The sequence below is a fragment of the Rhinopithecus bieti genome, unplaced genomic scaffold, assembly GCF_001698545.2.
Source record: "Rhinopithecus bieti isolate Rb0 unplaced genomic scaffold, ASM169854v2 scaffold_2654, whole genome shotgun sequence".
NCBI lineage: Eukaryota > Metazoa > Chordata > Mammalia > Primates > Cercopithecidae > Rhinopithecus > Rhinopithecus bieti.
Window position 1 is genome coordinate 1255732 of NW_016804048.1, and position 12329 is coordinate 1268060.

At 48.2% G+C, this 12329-nt stretch overlaps 1 protein-coding gene across 3 annotated transcripts in view; it reads right to left on the reverse strand.

The window, feature by feature from the left end:
* The window catches only part of PRMT8 (protein arginine methyltransferase 8), a 97257-nt gene that overhangs the window by 74237 nt on the left and 10691 nt on the right, over nucleotides 1–12329 (reverse strand). Inside the window, exon 1 of one of the 3 annotated variants that reach the window (XM_017862837.1) lies at nucleotides 3060–3131. The exons of the other annotated variants lie outside the window; for them this stretch is intronic. The gene's annotated coding sequence lies outside the window, so the exon portion shown is untranslated. Of the gene's footprint in view, nucleotides 1–3059; nucleotides 3132–12329 lie in introns of those variants that run through there. 3 annotated transcript variants of the gene reach the window in all.

Consider the following 12329-nt stretch of genomic DNA (forward strand, 5'->3'; position numbering starts at 1 on the left):
TTTTTTACATAAGGATTGTTTGTTTTCACTGATGACAGCATAGCTATTGTGTTTTTCACCATCTATTACTTGGGATGACCCGTTTACAAACAGCCTTATTCCATTACGTAGTCGAGTTTTTTAAGGTTTGGTTTAACTTTAGTTTGATATTTTATGATATTTAAACAGTTACAGTTTGATGCCTTTTTATTCTCCTCTCCTTTTTATAAGAAACTGGCTGGGGTTAGGTTAGGCACCTTCCCAGGGCCCACTGGGAAACATGGGGAGGCAAGGGACTGACCAGCTGGGCTCCCAGGGTGCCTTTGGCAGGGTCCTGCTAGGTCTGGCTTTGGGCCAAGAGCTGCTGGTTTGAAGAGCTGTCAGCCTGTGGCTCCTTCCCTGATGGGCAGTCTCATCAGCAAAGGCATCCCTGGCTTTGCTCTCCCTTCCTCATTCTTTGCTTCAAAGGCACCGTTGGTTTTCCTGGCAGGCCAAGAGATGCACTGTTTGTGTTTTACATCGCCCCTTCTGGTGACCCAGCATCTGCAAAGGGTCTCCGGTTTGTCCCCACTCTGGGAGGGGACTCAGTGGCTTTTCCCCTCCTCAGCTGCAAGGATCCTCCCCTGGCCCAGCCTGGCCCACCTCAAAGTGTCTTGGCAGACTTTTCCCCAGCATGAGCTTTCTCTATTTCAGAGATTGCAAAGTGGCATCCTCTTTTGCCTGTATTGGGTTTTTAAGTTTTTTGAACTAATTACCAGCATTGAAAAATTATATTTTGCATAACAAATTAAATTTTTTTGCCAAATTTTGTTGACAATTTGGCAACACAGGGCTGCACAGAAAGAGCAGCCGAGCAGCCTCGGCCCCTGTGACAGGGTGTGCCCTCTGCAGTCGGTCAGTCCCCAGCCAGCCCTGCAGCCCTCTTTCTCACCATTTGCTGGCCCTGTAGTCCATGGAGTTTACAACCCTAATTTGGATCTTCCTTATGTAGCCCCCAAGCCTGTCTGCAGCCTTACTGACAGCTGCCCCTGGTGGACTCACAGCTTCTCAGTAAAACAACAAAACCTTAATGGTCATCTCATCCATTTCCACATCCTGAGTCCTTTCTACCCGCTCCTGACAGCCGTAGGCAACCCACTACTCCTCAAGCAGCCTGATCCTAAACTCTCCTCCACATCCCTTTCTCACTTGCATCCCCCAGTTCCCGGGCCCTGTCCCTCCTCAATGGCCACACTGCACCCTTTCCTGGCACCTCCTTGTTGCTTGAGCCTCTAGAACCTTCCTCCAGCCCCGCCAACCTCTTCGCACCCTCTCACTTCCTCTTGTACTCTTTCTTCCTTTTGCATCATTTTTCTCCCCATTCTCACCTTCAGTGTCTCTCTTTGATCTCTGTCTTTTCCAGTCTCTATCTTGCTCATTTTCTTTTTCTGTCTCTCTCTGTCATTCCATTTCCTTTTTCCCTTACGCTTAGTTTTTTCCTCTTTCTCTGGCCACAGGCTGGGCCCTGGCTCCTCTCTGTCCCTCTGCAAAGACGAATAGTTCTGCCAAAATGACAAAGATTTAGCAGTAACTTTTATTAACAGCTTTTTAACAGCCAGCTTCCGCATCCAGCTGTGCGGCCGGCTCTCCCCCGTCTTCAGGGTCTGCAGCTAAACTCTTTTTTTCTCTTCTTATAAAACCGTTTGAGCTTCCTTTAGTAATTTTTAATTTTTTTTTAACTTTAGTTGTTCATTTCTTTGTAGTTCCTCAGTAACATCAGGCCAGCTTTTAGTCACAAAATTAACCGTTAAAAGGCCTTGCCCTACTGGGTTTTCTGGATTTAATCCTGAATATTTTCTTATTTGATGCCCGAGCCTTTGCAGAAACACAGAGGGAATCTCCTCTTTTTCTTGTTGGACTTTGAATGTTTTGGAGACATTCTGCGTTTTAGGAGAGGACTCTTGAATCCCTTTCATTATTATTAGCTTTCTAGGGTCCTGCATGTGGGCCCTATCTCTGAGGCTATTGTTTTCCCGTCTGGGATTTGCATTTGGGGATTTCTGCTCAGCTGGCAGGACCCCTTGCCTGGGAGGATGCCGTTTTCCCCAGACGGTTATGGCTGCCCTTTTCATTACTCCCCTCTCTTCCCCAGCAAACAAAATATTCATAACTGACATTACCTTAGTGCGTGTGTAAAAGTTGGGTTCTAAAAATTGATTTAGCTGCTTTGTTAAACTGAGGGAATTATCCAAGAGCGGCCTTTTATGTATTTATTTATTTTTTAATCCCTAACCCTACTACTTGTTAAAGGCACACTCACAAATTTAACTTTTCCCTGTCTCATAGAGACTTCTCTAGGAGGGCACATACTAGATGCCTGCTGTTTAGAAGGAATAGGGAAATTCTTCATGTCCTTCTTACATTGTTCTAATTCTTGCCTCAAGTTTAGATAAGGATTTAAGGGAGCATTGGGTTTAGCTTCTTCATGCCCCCCAGATTCCTCTTCCTCTGACCTTCCTGTTGCCCCCTGTCCTCTCCTTTGTGAGATGTGTGGCAAGGGGGCAAGCGCGTTAGGGAATCCCAAGGCTTTTCACAGGGCAAGGGCTTTTACTATGCTTTTGTTCTCTCTTTAAGGGGAACATGGGGGTTAGTTCACTAATCCAACAAAGAGCATAACCCGTCTCCTCCTGTGAGGATGGGATTTTATTATTCACATAGAAAATTAAAGCTGGGCACACACAATCCTTACCTGAGCCGAACTTAGGCCAAAAGACTGAAGGCTGACAAATAGGCTGTTTGGGCCAGATAAAACAGCGATACTTTATTTTTTGTTTTTCCTTGTCCCTGGTTTGAGGATTATCCCTTTAAATCTGCAACATTCTCCCCAGCAGACTATCTGGGAGAATGTTAGAAGGGGTTTTTTAGTTCCCTCTTTCCCTTGTTCCCTAGGCCTAGAATTTCAATTTCTCATTTTCAGCTGGTTTCTGTGTTTGAGCTTTTTCCCTGTGTACTCAGCCCCCGTTACTGGAGGTTTCTTGCACCCCCAAGACCTCCCATGATGCCCAACCACCAAGGCAGTACTTATAGTTCAATTTTCCTACCTTAGCTCATGCATGAGGTTGCCTGGTTGCCACGGTGCCTGCTTTTCTCCCTGTGTCACTTTCGCTGTCTCCTGAATTACAGTGTTGGGTTTGTCTATGGCTTCTGCAGGGAACCAGGACACCTGGACAGAGTGGGCCACGTAAATCAAGTGGGATGTGTCTCCCCTCTTGGCCAGAGACTCACTCCACGCGGCCACAGAGATCCCTGTACGGGCCACCAGGTTGTGAGAAACAAACTCACCCATCCAAACCAAAGAATGGACTCAGAGACCCGGAGAAAAGCGAAAGTGAGACTTTTAATGACGACTTTACAAGATCAAGTGTGCCTGATGAGCAGGCACACCCAGAACAGTTTCAACAAGCAATTGATTCGCTGGTGCACAGGTCCCTCCCCTGGTTCCTCATAGGCTGAGTACTATGGGGTTACAGTCTTCCAGGATGATGCCTATTGATTGTTGGGTAGGGGCTTTAGGTGTTGTTTTGTTTTGTTGTTGTTGTTGTTGTTGTTGTTGCTGTTTAGGTTGTCTTGCTGCATTTTGTTGCAGCCCACAATGCATTGCAATCCTAGTTAGCTCAGGGGCTCTTAAAGGATTTGACTTACGACCTAAGTAGCTGGGCAGGCTGGTAAGAACAGACAGAAGTGAGCTATTTTGCAGACTGGTAAATTTTTATTTTAGACGAATTTTTTTTGGTTTGGGTGAGGGCCAGTGAGGGGCGAGGGGGAAGGTGGGGAGGGGTAGGCCAACAAACAAGCATCGGCTATCTATCAAAGCGGGGGGCCTAGTATAGTATAGCCTCTTTCTTCTGTGGTTTGCTGACCTAGGCCAAATCAAGGCCTTTTGTCTTGGAAATGGACCACGGTATATATTACTTCCTTTAACGTCACTCAAGTCTTCATTCAAATGTCACCTTTTAGGAACGCCCTCTCCAGACTACCCTCTCTGCCAACACCACCCCCTCTATCACATTCTGTTTTCTGACTTGCTTTAGTTTTCTTCAGAACTCTCTTCAGCACCTGACACCATTTCATATATTTGCTTATTGTCTGTTTCCCCCATAAAATGAAAGCTCTGTAAATGCTGGCATCAGGCTCCTCAGTACTGTAATCCCAGTTTCTAGAACTGTCTCTTACACCGAGTGAATGTTCATTACATATTTGTTGAATGCAGTGCATGAGTAAATGAACAAATGAACGAATGGGTGAATGAACCCCTTAACAAATCACTGAGAGGGGACAGGCAAAGAAAACAGCAGAGAAGCACAGTGACAGAGCAGCCGAAGTCAATCCTGGAGACCCGGTCTGCCACCTGCCAGGCAGCTCCACACCAGAGAGGCCTAGGGCCTGTGGTAAAGAAGGGTGTTTCCTCAACTGCCCAAGCATGGCCCTGGCCCCATTCAAGTCTGCGCTGAGATGCTCCCCGACGTGAATGGCCCACCCTGACTTGCTTTATCTCAGAAGGAGGTTGGGCACTCCAGAGTCCAAGAAAGCTGGGTCAGCTATTGGCGGATACTTTATCCACGAAGCCAAAATATAAGCTGGAGCTCCCAGAGACCTTACAGGTAAAGTTCAATTCATCGGGGAGAGACCAGTGAATGACAGAGCCAGGACAAACAGGTACACAGACCTGAGAAGCCAACCACCGGGAGAGTCCGGGCTTCTGGCTGGCCACAGTCACCAGAAGATGGGAAATAGGAACCGCCACAGCCAAGGATAATGCATGGATGCTGAGGCAGCCTGTTTCCCAGAGCCAGCTAGAGAATGGGGCCCACCCTGCTAGTTCAACCACCCCAGGCCCAGAGCGCAGAGACCGCGAATGCCCCTGCAGGAAAGCAATGTGCTTCTACTCATAGGGCACGTGGGTGGGTTCTGTGCAGTGCAGTGGCTGCCAAGTCAGCATGTGCACAATCACCTGGACAACAGATTGTCGGCCCCACCCCCAGAGGTTCTGATTCAGCAGGTCTGGGATGGGGATACAGTTTGCATTTCTAACAAGTTCCCAGGTGACGCTGATGCTACTGGCCCAGGGACCACACACCAGTGAGCAGGTGGAGCGTGGACCTAACTTTGCAAACCAGGCCTGCTTTTCTGAATTCATGCAAAACATGTGAGCAGATAACAACCCTAATGAGCAATCGCCACCACAATCGAAACAGCAGCCACCGTGTGTTGACCAGACCCTGTGCTGAGTGCCCTCTGGAATAGGACGGCTTTTGTTTGAAACCTTGTTATCCTGGGAAATTTACTGAACCCATCTGTGCCTTAGTTTCCCCACTGTAAACTGGAGATATTAGTATATCTTTAGGGGATTTTCTTTTAGGACTTAAATGGGAGAATTCATGTAGAAAGCTTTGAAAAGTGCCTGGCCAATAGCAAGTGCTTGATGAATGGCATCCATAATTTTTGTCAACATAGCTTAGAGGAAGCAAACTGGCAGTTGCCTGGGATTGGTAAGAGAGGAGCTCCAGGATGAGCCCTAGGTGTAGGAGGCAAGAGGGGAGAAGTTACTGGAACTCAGAGGCCGTGAGGGAGTATGGGGACTGCTACATGAAAGTTTCAGGTCAGGGAAAGAGCAGGTCGACAGTGACCCCCCCATAAGGAGGGGCTGAGGGAATCAATGCCCCTCCCTTCCCCACCCTCCCACTGGTGCTCCTGTTGTAGCTGCCCACAGGCAGAACCCAGCCGGAAGGGACAGCTTTGCAAGGAAAGTTCTCCAGAGTGCAGGGTGCAGACAGGTGCAGAGTGAACAGAAGGGCAAATGTGGGATGCCGGCATGCTCAGAAAAAAGTCTCCACGTGTTATTTTTTTACACTCCACTTGGAGGCAGAGTGACCCTGACCCACTTACACTGGACATCTTCAGTGGAAGTACGGATGGATTTGGAGAGGCTTTGCAGGCCTGGGTGAGCAACCCCTCTCTAAACCACGTCTTGGAGCCCGAATGCCAGCCACACCCCAACAGCAATCTGGTGCTGGCAACCCCCACAAGGTTAGCCAGCGGGTCCTGGTACCAGCCCCACCAGGGCTCTGACACTGAGCCAACTGGATACAACCTCAGAGGAACCAGAACTGCTCAGCGTTCTGTGGTGAACAAAAAAGCACCTTGGGGGTAACAGAAAAAGGAAAGGCAGGAAGAGTTCAGAGAGACCAGAAAATCTGCACAGCGGCCTGATACATGGAACAGTCAGGGCTCACAGCCTGACTTTGGCCCTGCGGCCAACTCTTGGACCCTGACAAAGTCCCCTCCTTGGAGCTTCCCTCTCCAAAGGACAGTCACAATCACTCCTGCCCGTGCCCCCTGCCTCTGCCCAGATCTGCCTGATCCTTCAGTATCCGGGGGCTCAAGAAGAATTCCAAGATGTGCGAAGTCACTGTAGGCTCCTAGGAGGAAATCAGTAGAGCGGTACCTGGTATAATTGTTATTATTCATTATCTAAACTCGAACAGGATAAAGTACCACAAAATAACATACTGTAGGGAATGGATCTGCTGAGGCAATGAACTGAACGAAAATGGTTGTTACTAAACATTTTTCCATGACTGGTAACTTCTGATGCTCTCTATACCCATATTCTGGCTCTCATCTCCAGAACTCTTGAAAGAGGCTGAGGACAGGAAAAGTGACATGAAAGAGCCACATAGCTGACTTTCCAAAAAGATCCAGATACAATGAAGTAAAGAAGATTTGGCAGGGAACTCACCATGGACAGAGAAGACTGCACTCACTTCACTCACTTTAGGGAGTGTACACTTTCCCTAAAAACTACAATCGGAAGAGTAGAAGTAACAGAAGGAAGCCCAGAAAGGAACACATTCCAAGATGTGCTAGAATCTTGGGCCCCAGCCCCTGTCTTCAGGTAAGATGTCATTACGCAGGCTCAAAGGATCCAAGGGACTTACTGGAGGCCACACAGTCAGCTCCTCAAACTACATATAAAATCCCTGTTCAAGCCAAAATATAAGGGAAACTGAAATAGGAGTTATCTGTTCAGCAGGTACATCCCATATTTGGTTTAGGTGTCCGGGCTCTGCAAAGAGTCTTCCAGAATCCCCAAGACCAAGCCCTCTTTGTCCTGAGGGAAAGAGGAACAGAGAACTTTCTGAGAGGACTGGGTGATGCTGGGGAATTGAACAACGTTGTGCATTAAGAAACTAGCAAGATACGGCCTTACAGATTCCGCCACTTCTCCAGCTTCACTCTCTCTCTCTCTTTGTCCTTCTTCCTTTCCAAGGAGAGTGCTGCATGGTAGACACAGAACAACTGAGACACGCAAACCCTTTGATCCCTGGTGTTGCAGTTCTCTCGGGGACAAAATAGTCTCAAAAGAACCTGTCACATGATGAGCGAGTTGCAGAGCCTGGACAACAGCCCCGGTCTCCTGACTCCCACAAACCTTGTTCTAAAGTGGATTCATTCACAAGCAACTCACTGAGGGTAAATGAGATGAAGAACGGTGACCCCTGAGGGTAACTCACAAAGCCAACCAGCTGCGGGACGACCACCCTGCATTACTCCCTGGAGCAGGCAATTGCTACCCATAGTTCATTTGCTTATTCATGTATTCATTCCACCAACATCCACTAAGTCGTCCTGTTGCCCAGGCATTGTGCTGCAGTGCGGGGAAGAGACAGGCACGGAGCAAGAGCTGGGAAGAAGTTAATGAGTGCTGATCTAGGGCAATGGGGATAGAGAGAAGGAGATGGACATAAACAGTGTTAAGAAAGTAGAATTAGCAGGATTTTGTCACAAATCATCTGAGATTGGGGCAAGGGAGGTGAGAGTAAGGGAGTCCTCTGGTCTGATTCCTGACTTCTGGCTGGGGTGAAGGGGAGAATGGCAGTGCCCTTCGTGAGACAGGCAGACAAGGAGAGAAGCAGATGAGCAAATCGGAAGGAAAGGTGAGGAACTCAGTTTGGGTCATGTTGAATTTAAAGTGCCTGCAAAACACAAAGGAAGAGAAATCCAGCCAGAAGTGCAGAGCTGGATGTCCCAAGATGTAGAAGAGGATGAGATCACCCAGGGACAGTAGGCTGGAGGCAACATCCCTGGGTGAGAAAGAAGAATCCACATGAAAGCTTGAGAGAGAGCCGTCAGGGAGGTGGGAGAGGCAGGAGAAAGCAGAGCTTAGAAGCCCAAAGAGCAGTGGGTATCAAGTCAAATGCAACAAGCAACAGTGTCTATTGTAGCTGGCTGACTGGCCAGGTGAGATGAGACCAAGGAGAGTCCACTGCAGTGAGTCACAAGGGGGTCTCAAGGTCACTGTCAAGAGCCATATCAAAGGAGAGTAACTGCAGGGATGGCCATGGCATCACTTCCCACTGCCCCCCACACTCCCAAGGCCCCAGTGTGAAGCTCAGCTGCTAGCACCAGCCATGGTACCCAAAGGAACACAGCATCCTGGCTCAGGCCTCTGTCCTGGGAGATAAGCCAGGCCCCAGCACTTCAGCAATAGTGGCCCAGCACTACCCACTTAGGAAGCCAAAGAAGGATGGCTTTAATGGATTTGAAACTCAAATCTTCCGCCCCCTTTTTTCCCCCTTTAGCCCTTTTCATATTCAGAACAGGCTAGATCCTTGACACCTATGTAAGGTTATGCATCAACTGCCCAGTCAAGCAGGCACCAATGGAACAGCTGCCTGGGACTGGATTCTTTCCAACACCCAGGCTCACACAGCCCAGAGCCGAGAAGCTGGGGCTGCCACTTGGATAGTGAGCCCCTCACAGTTTCTCCTGCTTGGAAAATGAAGAGCTCTTGCTCTTAGATGCATAGAAACCCAGGCTTGGGCAGGGAAGGGAAAAAGGAGAAGACTGAGCCAGCAGGTGAGAAACAAAAATGAAGGCAGAGGTTTCTGGAGCAAGGTTGCTTCCCCAGACAAGCCATTGCCAGCAGGCTGCCTGCAGTGAGTCACGTCCTGTGTCCAAGTCACAGACCCAGAAAGTTCAGCTTTGTCCAAGTCCTTTGTCCAAGTCACAGCCTGTTACATTTTTGTCCAAGTCTTCCTGCTGTTCCCCAAACCTCCACCTTCTCTGCTATTTGCTGCCTAATGGGAAAACATCTCTCCATTTTCAACAGCACAGACTCAGCACCCCTGGGCATGTCTGCAAGGGGCAGCCATGTGGAGCTGGCATCCAGCTCCATCAATGGCATGATAAGGGAAGACAGGCATGGAGCTGCCTGGAGGCCCCTGAGAGAGCAGGGTTATAACAAGCAAAGTGTAAGGTTATAAGAGCAAAGTGTAAGATCTGCACACAACCTCCTACCTCTTAAAGTCCTCATGCCCATTGTCTCCATGTATTTATGGGGGGCAAGCCTACAGACTGAGATAGAGGGGGATCATTTCATCCACTTTTCAGATGTGTAACTCTCTGCAGCAGGGTCAGGATCACGGGTTCTGGCTCTTGATTCTTGGCTTTTTCTATGGTACTTGGTATCAGCCGAGGGCCCGAGGAACTGGAACGAATGTGTCAGGAAAGTTGAGGCAGCTACTCCTTGGGGCTCAGGATAGGTCCTTGCTGCCTTGACTGGATTACGTGGTGTGCATTCCCGAGGTGGGGGTGGACCTGAAGAGCTCTGAAAACTCAGATTTCTGCCGCGGAGGCAAAGCTATAAGAAGAAAGTGGGGTGGGGTACAGGCTTGCAGCCCTTCAGTTAAGCCTCCAAGAAAAACCACCAGAGCTGACCTTGCGGACAAGGCCCCAGACCCTGCAGTACTGGCAGTCCGAGCCATTGGTCTGGTTTTCTTTACATCGTGGAGTAGGGAGCAACTTATTTTTAACTATTTTTAAAATTCAATTTAATTTTTTCATTGACAAATCATAACTGTACATATTCATAGTGAATATAGTAATATTTCAATACATAGGATGTATAGTGATCAGGTCAGGGGAATTAGTACATCCATCATCTCAAACAGTTGTCCTTGCTTTGTGCTGGGAACATTCAATATCTTCCATCTAGTTATTTGAAACTATATAGTATATTGTTGCTTACTGTAGTCATCCTACAGTGCTATATATAGAACCCTAAACCTTATTATAAATAGAAGAGTGCATGGCTGTTTTGGATCCACAGCACACATGAGTAAAGGCACCTGGATCACGCTGGGAGCAGGGGTCATGTCCACTCTGCAGAGCCGCCCCACCCCAGAGCAGGACCCCGGGCCTCTGAGTGCTCACAATTAGGAGCTTTGGCCTCAGGACAGTTCAGATCTCTGGTCTGAGAACATCCTCCACTGCATCTTCTGCTCAGAGCAGCCAGTGATGGTGGATCAAGGAAAATATATTGGCTGCTCCAAACCCTTGCCTCAAGCAAGGTTCTTCAGGCTCTCTGCTGCCACTGCCTAAGCATAGGGCATTCTTGATTGTCTCAGGCAAAGCCCTCACCCCCCTAGCCCTTTCGGAGACTTATGTCGTGCCGGTTACACTTGTCTATGCAAAAATCTCCTCTTACTCAGTCTGCATTGATTATAAACCTCTGCAACTCTGACTTTGCCTGACTTTGCTCTTCAGCAGTGAACATCTAACTGGGACAGCTTAACAGTGGACTTGCTTTAGGTCAGGTGGACGGTGGCTTTGACCTCAGAGGTATACTCTTCTAATGGGATCCTCTGTGACTGACAGAGCCTCAATCGGTGAATCAGGAAGGGAACCAACAAATATTCATTTAATTGCTAGCATCCATAGAACATTTCTTTCATGCAGGAAAGGTACATGTGGCCGATGATAGTTCACTGAACAAACAGTTTTAAGTCACTAGCAGGCACCAGCTATCGCGGTAGATGCTGGGGTTCCGTGGTGAAGAGCATACACAGTGTCTACTCTCACAAAGTTGATGGTTGACTTCTAGATGAGGAAATAGGGAAGTAAAGCACAGGGTGATACGTGCTGAGATAGCAGGCATTGGTGCGATCAGATAACATAGGAGGAGACTTGGATCTGAAGGTGGTGGCAGGAAAGCCTTCTTGGAAGAAGTGACATCTACACTGAGACCTGAAGACAAAGTAGGAGCAACGAGTTGAGGAGGGGAGGTAGGCAGCTGAGTGTGGCTGGAGCAGAGGGAAGGGCTTGTAAGAAATGAGGATGGAAGAGGACTCAGGCGCATGATTACACAGGGGCTCCTGAGCCTGGGTGAGGAGTGGGTCATGATCCTAAGAATAATGGAAAAGCCACTGATGTTTAAGGAAGGGAGAAGCATTATCAGGTTTCTCTTCTAGAATGCGCACTCACGCTGCTGTGAGAGGAGAACCAAGCAAGTAAAAAGAGGGTGCGCAGAGAACATCTAGAAGATCACTGCAGAGATCCAGCTCAGAGGTGAAGAGACATGAACAGGGACGGCCACAATGGGCCTGGAATGGGGAGGACAGATTCAGGACAAAGAGGGGAAACATTTCAGATATAGAATTTCCAGGTCTTGTTGTGGAGAAAGGAGACAGCAGAGTCCAGGCTTGTGATTTTGGTGACTTATTACTAAGAAAAGTGAGAATGGCAGGAGCTGGGAAGAGGGCAGGACTCTGGAGGCAACCCAGTGAACCTGAGGTGCCTATGACATTTCAATGAAGATGTCCTGCAGGCAGGCGGATATGCCACACCAATCTCAGAAGAGAGATGTGGGCTGCAGTCTGAGGATGGGAACTGGTCATGATGCTGAGAGAGTGGATGGCGTCACCTGGAGACAGCATGCAGAGAAGGCAACCACAACCCTGCTCGGAACAAGCCCACAGCACCACAAGTTACGGAATCAACGAAGCATATCAGCTGCAAAGTCAAGGCTGCATAACGTCTCTGACCCTAAAACTCAGATCTATCTTTACAAGACTCTCCCTCAACTATTCCCACGCCCGGGAAACACACTCTCCCGCGTTGACATGTCAGACCCTGCGTGTAGCTCAGAAGCTCCAGGCCAGTAATTAAATTTGTACCTCATATCTCACATATTATGAACTACAAATCACACAGGACATGTATGTTTGTGGATGAGCGTGTTCTCCTGCATGACGGACCTACTGACTCAGAAGCATGTACACATCCTCACATAGAAACATCCCGACACCCTGCAGTCTGTCTGGAATAGGTCATTTGTATCTGCTTTCAGCGAACATCAGAATTGACTATTCCCATTTTGAACTATAAATTTTCTCCTAAAAGTAAACAACTGGGCAGAAAAAAAAATCTTAAAAGTTGTAACAGTAGGAAAAAGAAGAAAACATCTGCTAGCTTTATGTTGTATCCCATTATCAAATTTAATCCTCGTGGCCAGCCTATGAAATGGGTTT